The sequence below is a fragment of the Diorhabda sublineata genome, chromosome 4, assembly GCF_026230105.1.
Source record: "Diorhabda sublineata isolate icDioSubl1.1 chromosome 4, icDioSubl1.1, whole genome shotgun sequence".
Lineage (NCBI taxonomy): Eukaryota > Metazoa > Arthropoda > Insecta > Coleoptera > Chrysomelidae > Diorhabda > Diorhabda sublineata.
Window position 1 is genome coordinate 18,875,831 of NC_079477.1, and position 14,074 is coordinate 18,889,904.

A 14,074-nucleotide genomic window follows, 5' to 3' on the forward strand; every position below is an offset into this window, starting at 1 on the left:
TTTTTCATATGTACATGGCTTTAATCGGTGGATCAAACTCATATTCTCATTATTTCTGCTTATTTCTAACAATAAATCATTACTGTGCGATTTTTGTTCATTATCGGATTAGATCAACTTTTTAATAGTCCAAAATTGGGACACTAACGTTACTGACGTCATTTGATAGTTAGTTTTATCCCCCTAGATGGCACGAGTAGGTATACGGAAACGGTAAATATTGATGCGTCGGTGTTTGGAGGCGTCGTGACGAAATATTTCGAATCGACGTGTCGAAGAGTGTAGTAGTGCCACGGTTCGGGTAATACACAGGGAAGAAGAAAAAATACGCGTGTTTTAGTGACAGCTGGTAAGTAATTTATTTCATTATATTATTGGTACAATTAAGGTTGTTATATTCATTCCCTTCGATTGACTAAGTTTATTAAAGTTTGGTATCAATAGTTATTTTTCGAATTAATCGTGTATTTTTATAATTTTTAGTGTTTGAAGTGTCAAATAGGAAATCGGTTAGTAAAATTATACTTTTCAAATATTATGGAAATATAACTTAATAGTTATAGTTAGTTATTACATAGTTTTTCACTATTTCTTGCAGTTTTTTTTAAATGTACGCTTACTATTATTTGGTCGATTTCAATATTTTTCCAAATAAACTTTTAAAAATTGTTAGCATTTTGATAGTTGACTTGGTTGTAATTTTCAGTGGTGACTTTAAAAATTAAATGAATTTGTTTTCGATCGCGTTAGGGCCGTTAGGCTATCTCACAATAAACGGTATTACTTTCAGTGAAAAGTGAATTAAACGCAATTTACATAATTTTTCTTTTATTTTACAAGTATGAGATGTCATAGTATACGTTTACATAAAAAATGTTGAAAATATTAAACTCTCATCAGTGAAAAGTCTTTATAATAAATTTTCGCTTTCCATCAAAACTTATTTTACTACTCTTCTCGCTATGTCAGCGTTCAGGATCGTATCTTCTTAACTGACATCAATAAGATTTGAAGGAATGTAGTCAAGGCGAAAGTGAAGAAAATTGATTTCTAGGCTCATGTTACAATCCAGTTTATTGAGATTGTCCTACATGTCAGCGACAATTGCTCAGTAGTTTATATTTCTCTTCTATTCATGTATTGCTCAAAGTTACCATCTCCCATTAGTTTCCTGATTTAAGGTCCAGTAAAACCTCCTCCTCTCATTTTCTCTTTAGATAAACCAGGAAACTGCTCACAAAGATTAGTAAATTTGATCTTTTTTTGGTAATGTCTTCCCAAACATTCATTCAAATATTTCGATCAAGGAAATATTAGATTGTCTAGCTCTCAAAGTAATAATTGGAAATATTTTGATTTTGATTATGTATGGCCGACGATATTTTTGAGTAATGGTTGGTCAATAGCACTGAATGTTTCCCTGATCTGTTAGTATCAAAGTGAAAATTTTCAGTTCAGTATGTGGAACCATTTTTTTCCAATTTTTTTTTCATTTTAGTGGCCTCCACTGTCAAGAATTGTTGATCCCCCTTTGCATTGTTGAAAATCCATGAAAATGTTTCGTTTTGGTGAAGTACTTTTTGTTGAAATATAACAGAAAATCGCAGCCATGTACTGCATCATATCACGACTATTTTTTGGCGTGGTTCATGTCTTTTTGAAAGTTCAGTTTGAAACAGCAAAACAGTGAAGAATATAAATATCGAAACAATATGGAACTTTATGTAAGATTGATGATAAATGGCTATCACCAAGATTATAATACTATTTATAATCCATTCAATGACATTTAGTTCAAACCATCTCTTGATACAAAAAATGCTGAGCGGAACCTGCTAAAAAGAAAACATTGCTCAGTTTTTCTAAAGTACGACTAAATTTTCGAAATAATTGTGCTTGCCATGAGAAAAAAACCAACAGTTTTTATATTATTTTTAACATTTTGGCATTTTGGAGAAGGCTCAAAGTTTTTACAAAATCAAAAGTCTGGTCAAAAGACGGGCCGAATAGAGTAAAATTTGCTTTCTACCTACTCAAGGAGGATATAAGCCCAGAACTCATTCGAAGTAGTTGGTTAGGAACATCTTCAAGAAAGGTTAGATGATGAAAGTAAAATTTTATACCTTAAGTAGGGTTATTTTGCGAAATTATGAATATTTACTTTTATTAATCTTGCAATTAGAAAACATGTCATTAAAAAACAATATTGATACATTTGTGCAATTATCAGTAGTAATAACCCAAGGATATTGATAATTGTTCGAGAAAATTCTGTAACGGATTTCGACAGCTTATAGGCAACAAGCTTGAGAAAGTTGATATAAAATTTTTGAGCATTTATCAATGTTCGAGGATTCTTCGGATGAAACATTTTTTGCTAATTATTGAAAAAATACAGAGCAAAAACAATTTATTTGAAGGTGCAATAAACGAAAGAACAATTAGAAAATTTAAGTGGAAATCCAGATGTGTTAGTTTCTATAACTGATGAAGATGTATATTGAATCCAATCGCTTCGTCAGACGATTTTGAATAATATTTCTTCCAATGGGCGTATTATCTTACCATCATTTACAGATTTCCAGTGGTGACGATTTATTCTTAGGAATAATCCTTTGCTGTTGTTGTTTTCGATTAAAAATTTGCCTTCAATCCACATTCTTGAACCACAGCTCGATGGGTTACAAAACCATCGTTGTTTGACTCATTTCAAAAAAGTCGGTCAAATAAGCAGCAGCTTCCCCACCTCGCAAAGTTAATTCACCACAGCTATGTGATGGAATTTCCGTTGCAGTCCTTCAGGTGTATTTTCATTCCATTAATTTTTCATTTTAGTTATTTGTACGGAACTTAATGTTGTCGAAATTTGTTTCCTTTTACAGTGATCTAATTGCAGCTTTCGTCGTTAAAAATCGAGGGCAGTTCGTAGTTGTTGAAATAATACACTTTTAAATGGGTCAATAATTACTTTCGTTTCTTTATAATATTTTTCTTGTAGCAGCTTACATTGTTTTGACCGTAGTTTCTTTAAACTCTGTACCATCGTTTCTTCTCATATTCACAGTCCAATCCCTTAAAATCAACACCGATTTCCATCTAATTAATACTTTCTATCATTGCAAAAGTCCATAAATACTTTCAATACAATTTTTTTTACTGTAAATGGTATTATATGCCATGTTTTATTCTTTAATTTCATTATTATTTTCATCAGTATTACAGCCAATTCGTGATATTTTGAAATATTAAATATTTGAAACGTAAAAGTCTAAATAAATCAATATGAATCCATGGCAAAGTGATAAACTGAAAACAGCCCATGGGATCTGTTTTTAATATAATGTAATGGTTGTCTTCTATCAGATGACATCAAATTAATTGCTTTCAATGGATTTTTACAAGGGCAAAACATTTTCTTCTAAATAGTAGGTAAATATAATAACCACATAAGTAAAAAAAAGTTGGGTTAGTTTTTTTCCAGCTTAGGGATTGCATAAGTTTTATTGGTACAAATACTTTTAACCAGTGAGTATTTGGACGTAGAAAACATCATCTGCTTACATTCCTAACTCAATAGAAAATGATTTATTGATTCGTCTTATTGAAGATAAAGTACTTAGAGATTGATTATTCAAAAACATCTTATTTAAAAATATGGAGTGTTATGAAGGGTGGTTGAAATGTATGCAAAAAGGTATAGATCTTGGTAGCGCATATTTTAAAAAGTATTTTTATTATTCCCATTCTCATATTCAAATAAATTAACCCTCTCATATGTAATATACAGTAGTTACACCTCATGTAAGCTTCATTTTACTTTGCGCTATCATTCACGACGCGACTTCCAATTAGTGTAGCTATGTAAAATGTAGATTGTTTGCTTCATAACCTTCAAAATTCTTCCTCTTATACAGGTTGATTGATTAGTGTGATAAAGTTCAATACGTCCTTTCACTTTTGAGATATCAATTTGAAATTTGAGGGATTATTAGCATCATTAGTCTTCACATTTACATTCTTACAGGGTGCTCCAGAATGCTGTGTCATATCAAAGATATATTTTATTGCGTATTTGGAATCAGCTTGACTTCCCCATTACAATAATATAGGGTTTTGATGAGCTGTACGGGGTAACACGTTCAATACCCTGTATTAGTAAGCTACAAACAAATCCACTTTCACAAATTGGAAAAACTCTTTAACAAAAAGTAACTGTATAACACTCCTAAATAGTCTATTACCAAGTGTGAAATTGGTGGGATGATTTTGACAAAAATTAGGACGACAAAAAAACAAAGGACTGCGGCTGGAACGCAAATTTCCCGAAATATATGTCTGATAGTTTCGCCTTGACTCCCGGAATGTTATTAGAAAGCGTTAGCTGTTCTTTTGTAAGTGGTCGCATTAATCAAAGGTGTGGCTGCCAAATTTATTTGTAATATATTCATTTTTTCCTTGTACCTACAATTCACCCTCCAAAGTATCAGAAAGAAATGATAACATGTCAGTTTTTGACAAATAAATCATAGCTAACTCATAATTCATTGTTAAATTATTAGATATAGAAGTATGTTGGTAGTACTTTTCGATATTTATATAAAATACTTTGATTTGAAAAAACCGAGAAAATAATGTATTAGTACTTTGATTCATGGGAGAGTCAAGCTGATTCCAAATATGAAATAAAATATAGGATGTTTCATTTAAAAAAATGTAAGTTTGATATGACATAGTATACTGGAACACCTTATAAGATGGTAAATAATTTTAAAATATGAAGACCAATGGCTATAATCCTTCAAATTTTTAAATTGATATTTCAAAGGACAAAGAAGGCATTACCCTGTATATACACGAACCATATCAAGGCAGTAATCACTGAACCACACTGGCTTTTCTACGTTACATATAAAAATTATCAAATCTAATAGATTATTTGAAATAAAAATTTTAGTATCTATATTTACAAAATAGTACTGGATTTTTGTTGTTCGTTAAGATTAATAATTTTAAGGTGAATTTGTTGTTGGACTTATTTCTTCGAATATCTGTCTTTGAAGATGTTCAAGGACAAATTGAAGAACCTGAATGATCCATTTGTTCAAAATATTCATATGAACATTTTGTATTGTCTATGTGCTATTCACATTTATACGGATTAATTTCCAATTCTCTTCCCATTGTAAATTTCGATTGTTGTTTTCAAATTTAAATAAATTTATAGAGAAATGATGTGATATTTTTTATCGTGTCCAGCTTAATCTGATTCTTTTCGATCTCAATCTAAAACTTTTTTGAAACCTTACTTATTTCTACATTATGTTTAAATAAAGACTTCGGAATTTCTAGCCATAGTAATGTTCTACAACTATTCGATGTTTACAAGATACCATTTTCTACGAATATTATTCAACGCTTAAGATTGTGATTGATGCAAATGTGGAGATAAGGATTAAATTCATCATATACTTCATATATTTTACGTACTTTTCCTTCAATTACACCATTTTTGTTGTCAACATAATAAATCTAAAGTAATATTGATAATCCAAGGATACATTTTTAAATTTTATGGGATTATGAAACAATGTTCGGATTCAAACGAACACAATTTGAAATTTATAATTATAAATACTATATCACACTCAATATCCAGGTAAATTTGATGTATGTGCTGAAATAGTATATAAAATACTTATTGATTCGTCATTAATGCGGAAGTCTAATTTAGAATATGGTTTTACACCTGGTTTGGTTCGGTTATTTCCAATCCCCCGAGTGTTTCCATTAGTATGAAATTTCATTATTTGCACCTCTTACAGTTGGGTGACAAGAATATATTTTTTTTAATTTTGACACATTTGAAACGCAACGTTTTGAAACGTTTTATAATTCGCAACTGTAATTGCAGAAGACTGTAATACTAAACCCATAAGCTATCTCTTACGTGTTAGTAATATTGATTTCAATCAAAATCACGAAAAATTAGACTTAACTTGCTTTCATAGTAACGAGGAATTGAATACTTTTCATTCGAATTTAAATAGTTACATCCTATTCAAAATTGGAAATAATATTGTGTGTAACTCGTTCAGAAACACTTTTTTCGTTATTCGTATTCTTTTTCGCAATTCGTTGTGCGAAAATATGCTTATTTTGAAAAATTCTGCTATTCCTAATTCATTGAACGAATAAATTTTCCTTATAACTTCTTGTTGCCTCATTATACGCAAAAAGTACGGCAAATAATCAGTCTCAGAAAAAAATGGAGACGTGGTTTTATCAAATAGACGCTATAATTATCCGGTGTAAATCCTTTATTTTCTACAAAAACACTATTTCCAAAGCAAAACCCATCGATATTTATCAGGTGCAGTGGAGTACATCTCTAGGTAATGGTACTTATGTAAAATATGTAAAATAGACAATCGCCTGAAAGGTTTATTAGAATGAATAAGTTCTTCTACGTTTTTTCACTACATTTCTCGAACCTTTTCTTTATGTTTTTCTATAAAATAGCTAGTTAATATCGTATCCATATTTAAATCTAAAGGGTTTTTAGCTTTAAGCTGATCATTAGTAACATCTATTAGTTTTTATTAGTATTTTACTGACTTTATTTGTGTAGGTCTGTACAATATCTGATGCGCGCTATTTCACTGAGAAATCAAATCGGTTGGAAATATGGGAAAATTTCGTACCAACCTCTTGGATTTTAGTCTAATGTAAATCCTTTGATGTTATTGAACGGAAATTTCATAAGGACGGGTGATGGGAAACTCTCATATGCTGCTCCGGAACAAAATGATTATTCCGCTTCATGATATCACCAATAGTTTGCCGCTTTAATAATCTGAGAATGTCTATGTTTCAATAACGTGTCATGAATGAATTTCATAATAAAAAGTTTTATTGACAAATATCTACGAAATAATCAAAGACTAATGACTTCTTCACATTATAAGAATTTTCTAGCTATGAGGAAAACACAGTTTCCAGTAGTTTGTAGGTAAACAATATTCCCCTAGTCTTCACTTTATTTCTGTATCAAAGAATAGGAAATCATACAGATATTATTGAATTTAGAGCAGCTCGAATAGCTTCGATTATACTGTAGTGATTTCTCACTTCTAAGTTATTTTAAATTTATTTACTTACAGTAAATCTTTACTTGTGGGATAATTGTAAACTAACAGAAAATTCTCTCACAGCCAATTCTCTGAATACAACTGAATTGAATATTTTAAATACTCATATCAAAATCTAATATTTTTTAATTGTTTTATTAGAGATGGACGGTTTCGAGACCTACTCGAGTTTGTGATTTTTTAATAACAGCACAGGTTGTTACGGATTCGTTCACGAAAAGGACCGTGAAGCCGGTACTGTTCGATTATCTTTATAGAATCTAAATTAAGGTGAATGTGCCGGCTATTATACAGCGGTAGGTCGTTTTCATTTGGTTTTTAATAGCTGGTTCACTTCATGTCATGACAGTTTTAATTGAATCAATTTCTAGGAAGGCCTTTTTATTTATTTACATTTTAGAATCGAATTGTCGAGAAAATCCGTTTTGCTTAAATAGGCGCTTGTTTATCAGCAAGGAAGTCAGTAAATAATCTGGAGTCATCCCGAACACATCGGGATAGGCAGTAAAATGTGTGTTTAAATAACAATTATGAATTATAAAAGTGTTTAGCAAGTTTTAGGGCATAGAAACTAATTGGGTATAATTAGTGTAAATTAAGTAAGTAAGAAATACCACGTGTGCATAAATTCATCCACCGTTAAAAACAGTTTAAACGAATTGAAGAAGAAAAACATTACATTGATGTCAGGTGTGGGGTTTTATAAATAAAAAGTGATATGGCTAAGAGACTAGGTGACCTAAAAGTGACAAAACTAAAAGCAGAATTGGAGAATCGTGGAAACATCTGGTAAGAGTGAATAGTAGAAAGACTCAAAGTGGCACTAGGAAATGACGGCTTAGCTTCAGAAACATTTCTCTTCAAAGACGAGTCTGCCACTTTGATCTCGTTAATTTCTAAAATGAAGGAAGATATTTCTACTAAAATGGACGAGAAGATTTCGAACATGGAGGACTGATTATATTTCATCTTTGAAAAATGATACTTCGGCTTGTATGGACGAGAAGATTTCAACTATGAAAAAAGATATTCCTGCCGATATTTTATCATTGGAAATTGACATTGCCGTTGACGTCGAGAATAAAATTTCGTTCCTAAAATCGGATATCGAGAATAAAATGATAACGATGGACGAGCAAATTAAGCAGATTGCAAATTCTAAAACAGCAACAAACAACAAATTCTAACAGAGAAAAAAAAGATCGAACCTATAAAATCATGTAATCTATAAAAAGATTTTGAAATAGTAGATAATAACAGTTTTTCCCGAGTCAAAGCTCTATTGTTTAACGCTAAGATGTCTTGGACCAATAACGGACCAAGTTGAGGCAGCCGCTAGTGAATAGTTGGTCCGATAAAGAAAAAACAGTTAACTAAACTATTTCACGCTGATCTTTCTGAACGAAAGTTTTTCAAAGGATCAAAATTACCAGATTTCACCTTAGAAAACCATCTTCGATATTTACCTAAACATATTAATAGTTTTTGGTCGCAACAGTTTCGTTATTACCTCAAAATATCTTTGGCACCGATTCGAAGTACACAATGAGCTGACAAATGAGAATCAAACATTGATATGCGGAGAAGGGACATTATTACATTCAAATTTTTATTGTAGTTGTGATCAGATACAAAAATATTTTTTTGAAGCCTTTTTCGATACATCAAGCTTACGAGATATTTGAAGATAAACTTCCTAGTGATGAATATATAACTGAGAAGGTCTTTTACAGGCAACGTATTAAAAATGTATCACAATTAAAAAAATTAAATTAGTTAAATCTATAGAGAAATTATGAGAAATAAGGAATCGCATAGTAAATTATGTACTGAACAAAATATCTCATAAAAATATTTATTAAAATAGACAAGTTTTTACTTATAGACCAATACTATACTAGTGACATAATCCTTGTTACTCTTGCTCTAGGAAATAAGCAAGGTTTTGTACGTGGTGGTACTTGAATGTGAATCAGAATTCAGATCTGTCTATCCTCACAAAATTAACTTCAACACTTGAAAAAATCGTTTGATGGAATCGAACAGTGTGATAAGGTTGTAAAAAAAATCTTAATCTTAAGTTGAAGAAGATTATGAGCATCAAAGACAGTTGACTGAAATAAAGAAAATTAGTTTCATAGATTGGAATATAACCTACATCATTTTTTATTTCATTAAATATAATTTAAATTTTTTGGCATTTTTCTAAGAATCGTATTTTATTCAACTTATTTGTTGTAGAATCAATATCATTTCTCTCACAGAGCTTTTCAAGTGAAATCTAAAAAATGAAAACAACAGGAAACAAATATCCGTCGTTTCATTGATTTTTTGATGGAAGCAATAACTTATTGGTTTTGTTTCATGCTGAGCAATAGTAGTTTCGTAGTTTTATTTCAATAAAATAGACTATTTTCTCAAATAACTTCTTGATGACATTTTTCAACGCATCCAACTGTCAACGAGGTACAAAATCAATAATTTTTTGTTATATACATTTTTATTCAGTAATGCGAACCAAATGTTGTTTTTCTATTACTTCTTCATATTATCGAAGTTAATATGTTTGTGTTATGAATTAAATATATTGCTAAGCCATAACAAAATTAACTAAATATATTATTCTAATTAAACTTACATTAATCTAGATGTATGTCAAAACACAAAACTATAAATTTCTAAATTTGCCTCATTTCACTCATCCATCAGGGTATTATATCGAATATATTTACGCAACATCCTATTAGATGGATTGCATTTGAAAGTTGAGGTTACATTTGAATAATTTTGAAATATGCCACTAATATGTTGTCGCAAAGTCATCAAAGATGATATATCAGTATAATTGTGAATCAAATCAGATTCAAATGAATAATGATTGATAGGATCAAAAATTTCTAATTTTGATATTGGATGCTGTCTAATATGAACAATTGATTTCAGATACCCCCATTAGAAGGAGTCTCGAGGCTCTCAGTAGGGTGGTTGTTGTCACCTTAATATACCTTTTTTTATGACCAGTTCATTATGGAACTGGAACTAAATAAATTTATGTCACCAGTCGCAATGATTTTATTTCTTAAAGTAGTTACTTTTTTGAGCAAATTTTATCTCATTTGTTCAGATTTCATCAGTAAGACTTTTCTCAATGTCTCTCTCAAGGCTTAATTCATTTCTACTGGTTATTGTGTATAATTTTCATTGCTCCAGTAAAGACAATATTGCTTGTAAACATATTCTTAAGGAAAAAATGTACACTCATCATTGCAGCAAATATTGTGCAAATAAGTATTAGTTTACAATTATAAGAATCGTTATTGTTTCACAAAAAATTTGTTAGATATTTTCATTTTATAAATGTAATATTCATTTGACTGTAGTCCTCTCCTTACTCCACACTTTGTAGTGACGTGGAGGGCTTTGCAGTAAAAAAAAAACATTTTTGAGCTGTTTCATCCTAAATTCGTCAACTATGAGAGTTTATAATTGGATATGGCTTTATTATTTTCTTTAATATTCTCCATTAAGATCAATACTCTTTTGCATTCGTTTGAATCAATTGCCGAAGGATTTTTTCCTTTCCGATTGAGGTACTTCTTCAGGTGTAGAAAAACGTTGACCTCGCAATTTAATTTTCATCTGCGAAAATAAGAAGAAATCATTTGGTGCCAAACAAGGATTGTATGGCGGATCACTCATCAATTCGATGTTCTGATTGTTCGAATACGTTCTTTTGAACTGATATCTGAAAATTTAAGTAGCAACCCTTGTATTGCCTTTTTATCAATAAGGAAGCCATTTTCACTAAACAATTGATTCCAGTACATATTTATAGTTTGAATTACTATCTTTATTCAAATATTGCTGACGTTTTTTGTATATCTTCCACATTTTTTATTAGAATTGTATAAAGAATAGGATAGTAGGTTAACCTTATGAGGATATCATTTGACGAGGTGGACGCCACCAATAGATGGCAGTGGAGAGTTGGCGATCACAGCACGTCTTTTCTTACTGTATGTCGTAGCTTGAATTACATGTTTTCTTAGCTTTGGTTACCGAATTACCCCAATAACAGATGGAGCCAAAATTATTTAAAATATTGTATTCAACCCTTAAGCTGTGTTGTAAATTTTCTTATTTTGGGTGCCTATAGCAAAATTGCAATTTGAGTTCATTATTGTATTGTATTCGTTGTGTTATTGTTGAGTTTCGTTGGTTGTGCATTTGGATTATTTTTTTATTTGAGAATCTTTGAACTTGGATATACTATATTTCATTTTTAAGGTAAGTGGATATTATCACAATTAATATACATCACTACTCTCTCAGTTAATATATTCAAATTATAAGAGGCGCTAGATGTATAAATGCTACAGCTTACAATTTCGAAAAAAAACTGTATATTTAGTTAACTACTTACTAAAATGTATTTATATAACAAATAATCACTTCTTCTTTTCAATTTTTTAGAAATGGATGGAAATAAGTGTGTTTATTTCAAGTGTGGACTAACTAAGAGATCAGATCCTATAATTAAAATGTACCGATTTCCTGTGAATGACCCTACCAGATGTCAAAAATGGATCATACACTCGGGTGAGTTATTCTTAAGACAATTATTTTTCATAAAGGAATAAAAAATAGTGAATGTGAATAAATGACTGTTTACAATTGTTCAATAATAAACATAATTAGGTATTTAATTATCGTCAAATAAAAGATAATTCGTCCGATAGTTTTTTCTGATAATGATTTTATTTGTATTATGGTCGCATTGCATATTATACGAGTACAATGATTTACTACAAATTCCAAATCCATTCAATCTTATAAACTTATCAAAAGTACTTGAATCATACCTAAATTTAAACTAAGAAGCCACCTTTATAGTAAACTTATACATAAACACAACTAACCGAATACAAATATTGAAATAGTATATTTTGTTATTTTTTTATGTTTATGAACTAAGTATATAATAATAAGGTAGTGCGTCTTTGTGTTTATATTTGGAAATTATCCTGTCAATGAGGCAAAAATTTCACCTGTTCAAATGTATATAGACTTTTTTAATCACATATTATAAATATGGTTATAATACTATATTCCATGCCATAACAGATTGACAAAATAGTGAAAATTAGGGAGAACATTATAATTTCCTCCATTCTCAAGTTTTACATGAAAATTATGCTTTTGTTTTATCCAGTATAGAATGTTTCAATGAAATAATATCAAATACTAGTTTTATTTGAATACAAATTTACTATAGACATGTACCAACAAATCTTCGATACGACGTTTCGTGCCTTCACGAGGCAAACATAGGTTTTTAATGAGGATATGTTTATTTATTATAATTATCAGTCAATTTAAGCGATATAGCACACTTTTATCTCGAATAACTAACATCACTAATGATTATTCTTAAATACGTTTCTGTTATAGATACTCGTTTTGATTTTGTCAAAAAATGTACTGAGAGCTTTCCTTTAAACATTTCCTGGTGTTTTCGATATAAAAAAGAACTTTTCTAACCAATGTAATGTCCCTCCATAATATAATCACCATTTTTGTCCATTGTTCATTTTTATCCTCGTATCTATTAAGGGTAAGAATATAGTAATGCCATATACCATCTTATGATTGTTGAATACTTTTAATAAAAATGAATTTTAGTTTTCCATTTTATTATATATATATATATATATATATATATATATATATATATATATATATATATATATATATATATATATTGCAAAAAACACATTTAACAAGAGATAATTTTATTTGTTAGTAAGTACCCGCTTTTATGACCACACAAACTTGGTTCAGATAAGTAGTCCTTTTGCCTACTTTTATTATACCATTAAACAAACAGATGGTTTTGTAAGCATTTATGGTCTCATTGTAAAATATAATTTCTGAAAGTTGAAGGTAGCAACAAGCTTCTCAAATACATTTTTCCAGTCGCACATTATGAATGAATTTATCATCCCAACAAATATTGATGTTAGTTATTTATTTCACGATTTACCTATCCATAACTTCCTACAGTGATGATAGAAACAGCCTATTTAAAACTATAGAACAAATTAATTATTTTTAAAAAATGTTACGTATAAAAAATCCTGGAGAAGAGCAATTTATATTTTCAACTGTAGTAGTTGGTGTCTTTTTTGTAGTGTTATAACTATATTAAATATGACGCCTTGGATATATTTTTTGTATTGCACTTTAATAGGTTATAATTTCAAAAATATATGACTCTTGCTTGATTTACCTATAACAGATTTGTGAATAAAATTATTTTTTTAAATTAGTACCAGTAGTAACATAAATATATTTAACTCAATGGAATTATCTTAACACAATTCGGGAAAATTCTGTCGTTCCGACGATGATATAAGAACAATTAGGGAAATTCCAAATAAGGGTACTATTAGTCGTTATTCCATTTATGCCCGTTATTGAAATGAAATAAATTCAAGTTTTTGAACATAAAAAAATACTTTACCATAACCATTACAATAAATATGTATGTTAACATTGATGTTCCTTATTTCAGGTAATGCTGTTTTGGCAAACCTAAGCCAGAAATCACTAAGAAATAAGCTGATCTGCAGCAAACATTTCAGTGAAAATATTAGTCAATCTAAAAGATTGCCTACTACTGCTGTACTATTCCGTTACAAAAATGAGGAAGGTTCAGAAAGTGAATCGGATAAGGAAAATTTGGATGAACAAATAATCCAATTGATTGTTTTCTGACATCCACACACATATTCAAATAGTGATTTTATTGCCCCGATTCAGTCCAGAAACATTGACATGACAGATAGTTCTATCAGTAACCATGAAGATGAAGAGTGGTTGAAAGAGTTATAGAACCTTCCAATGAACGGTTGAGAAAGGAACTA

The 14,074-nt window shown here is 29.9% G+C and overlaps 1 protein-coding gene across 3 annotated transcripts in view; it reads left to right on the forward strand.

Annotated features, from left to right (window-relative positions):
* Positions 1 to 271: 271 nt before the first annotated feature.
* Positions 272 to 14,074, forward strand: part of LOC130442531 (uncharacterized) — a 163,732-nt gene continuing 149,929 nt past the window's right edge. For all 3 annotated transcript variants that reach the window (XM_056776696.1, XM_056776697.1, XM_056776698.1), the window contains exon 1: positions 272 to 349. The gene's annotated coding sequence lies outside the window, so the exon portion shown is untranslated. The remainder of the gene's footprint in view (positions 350 to 14,074) is intronic.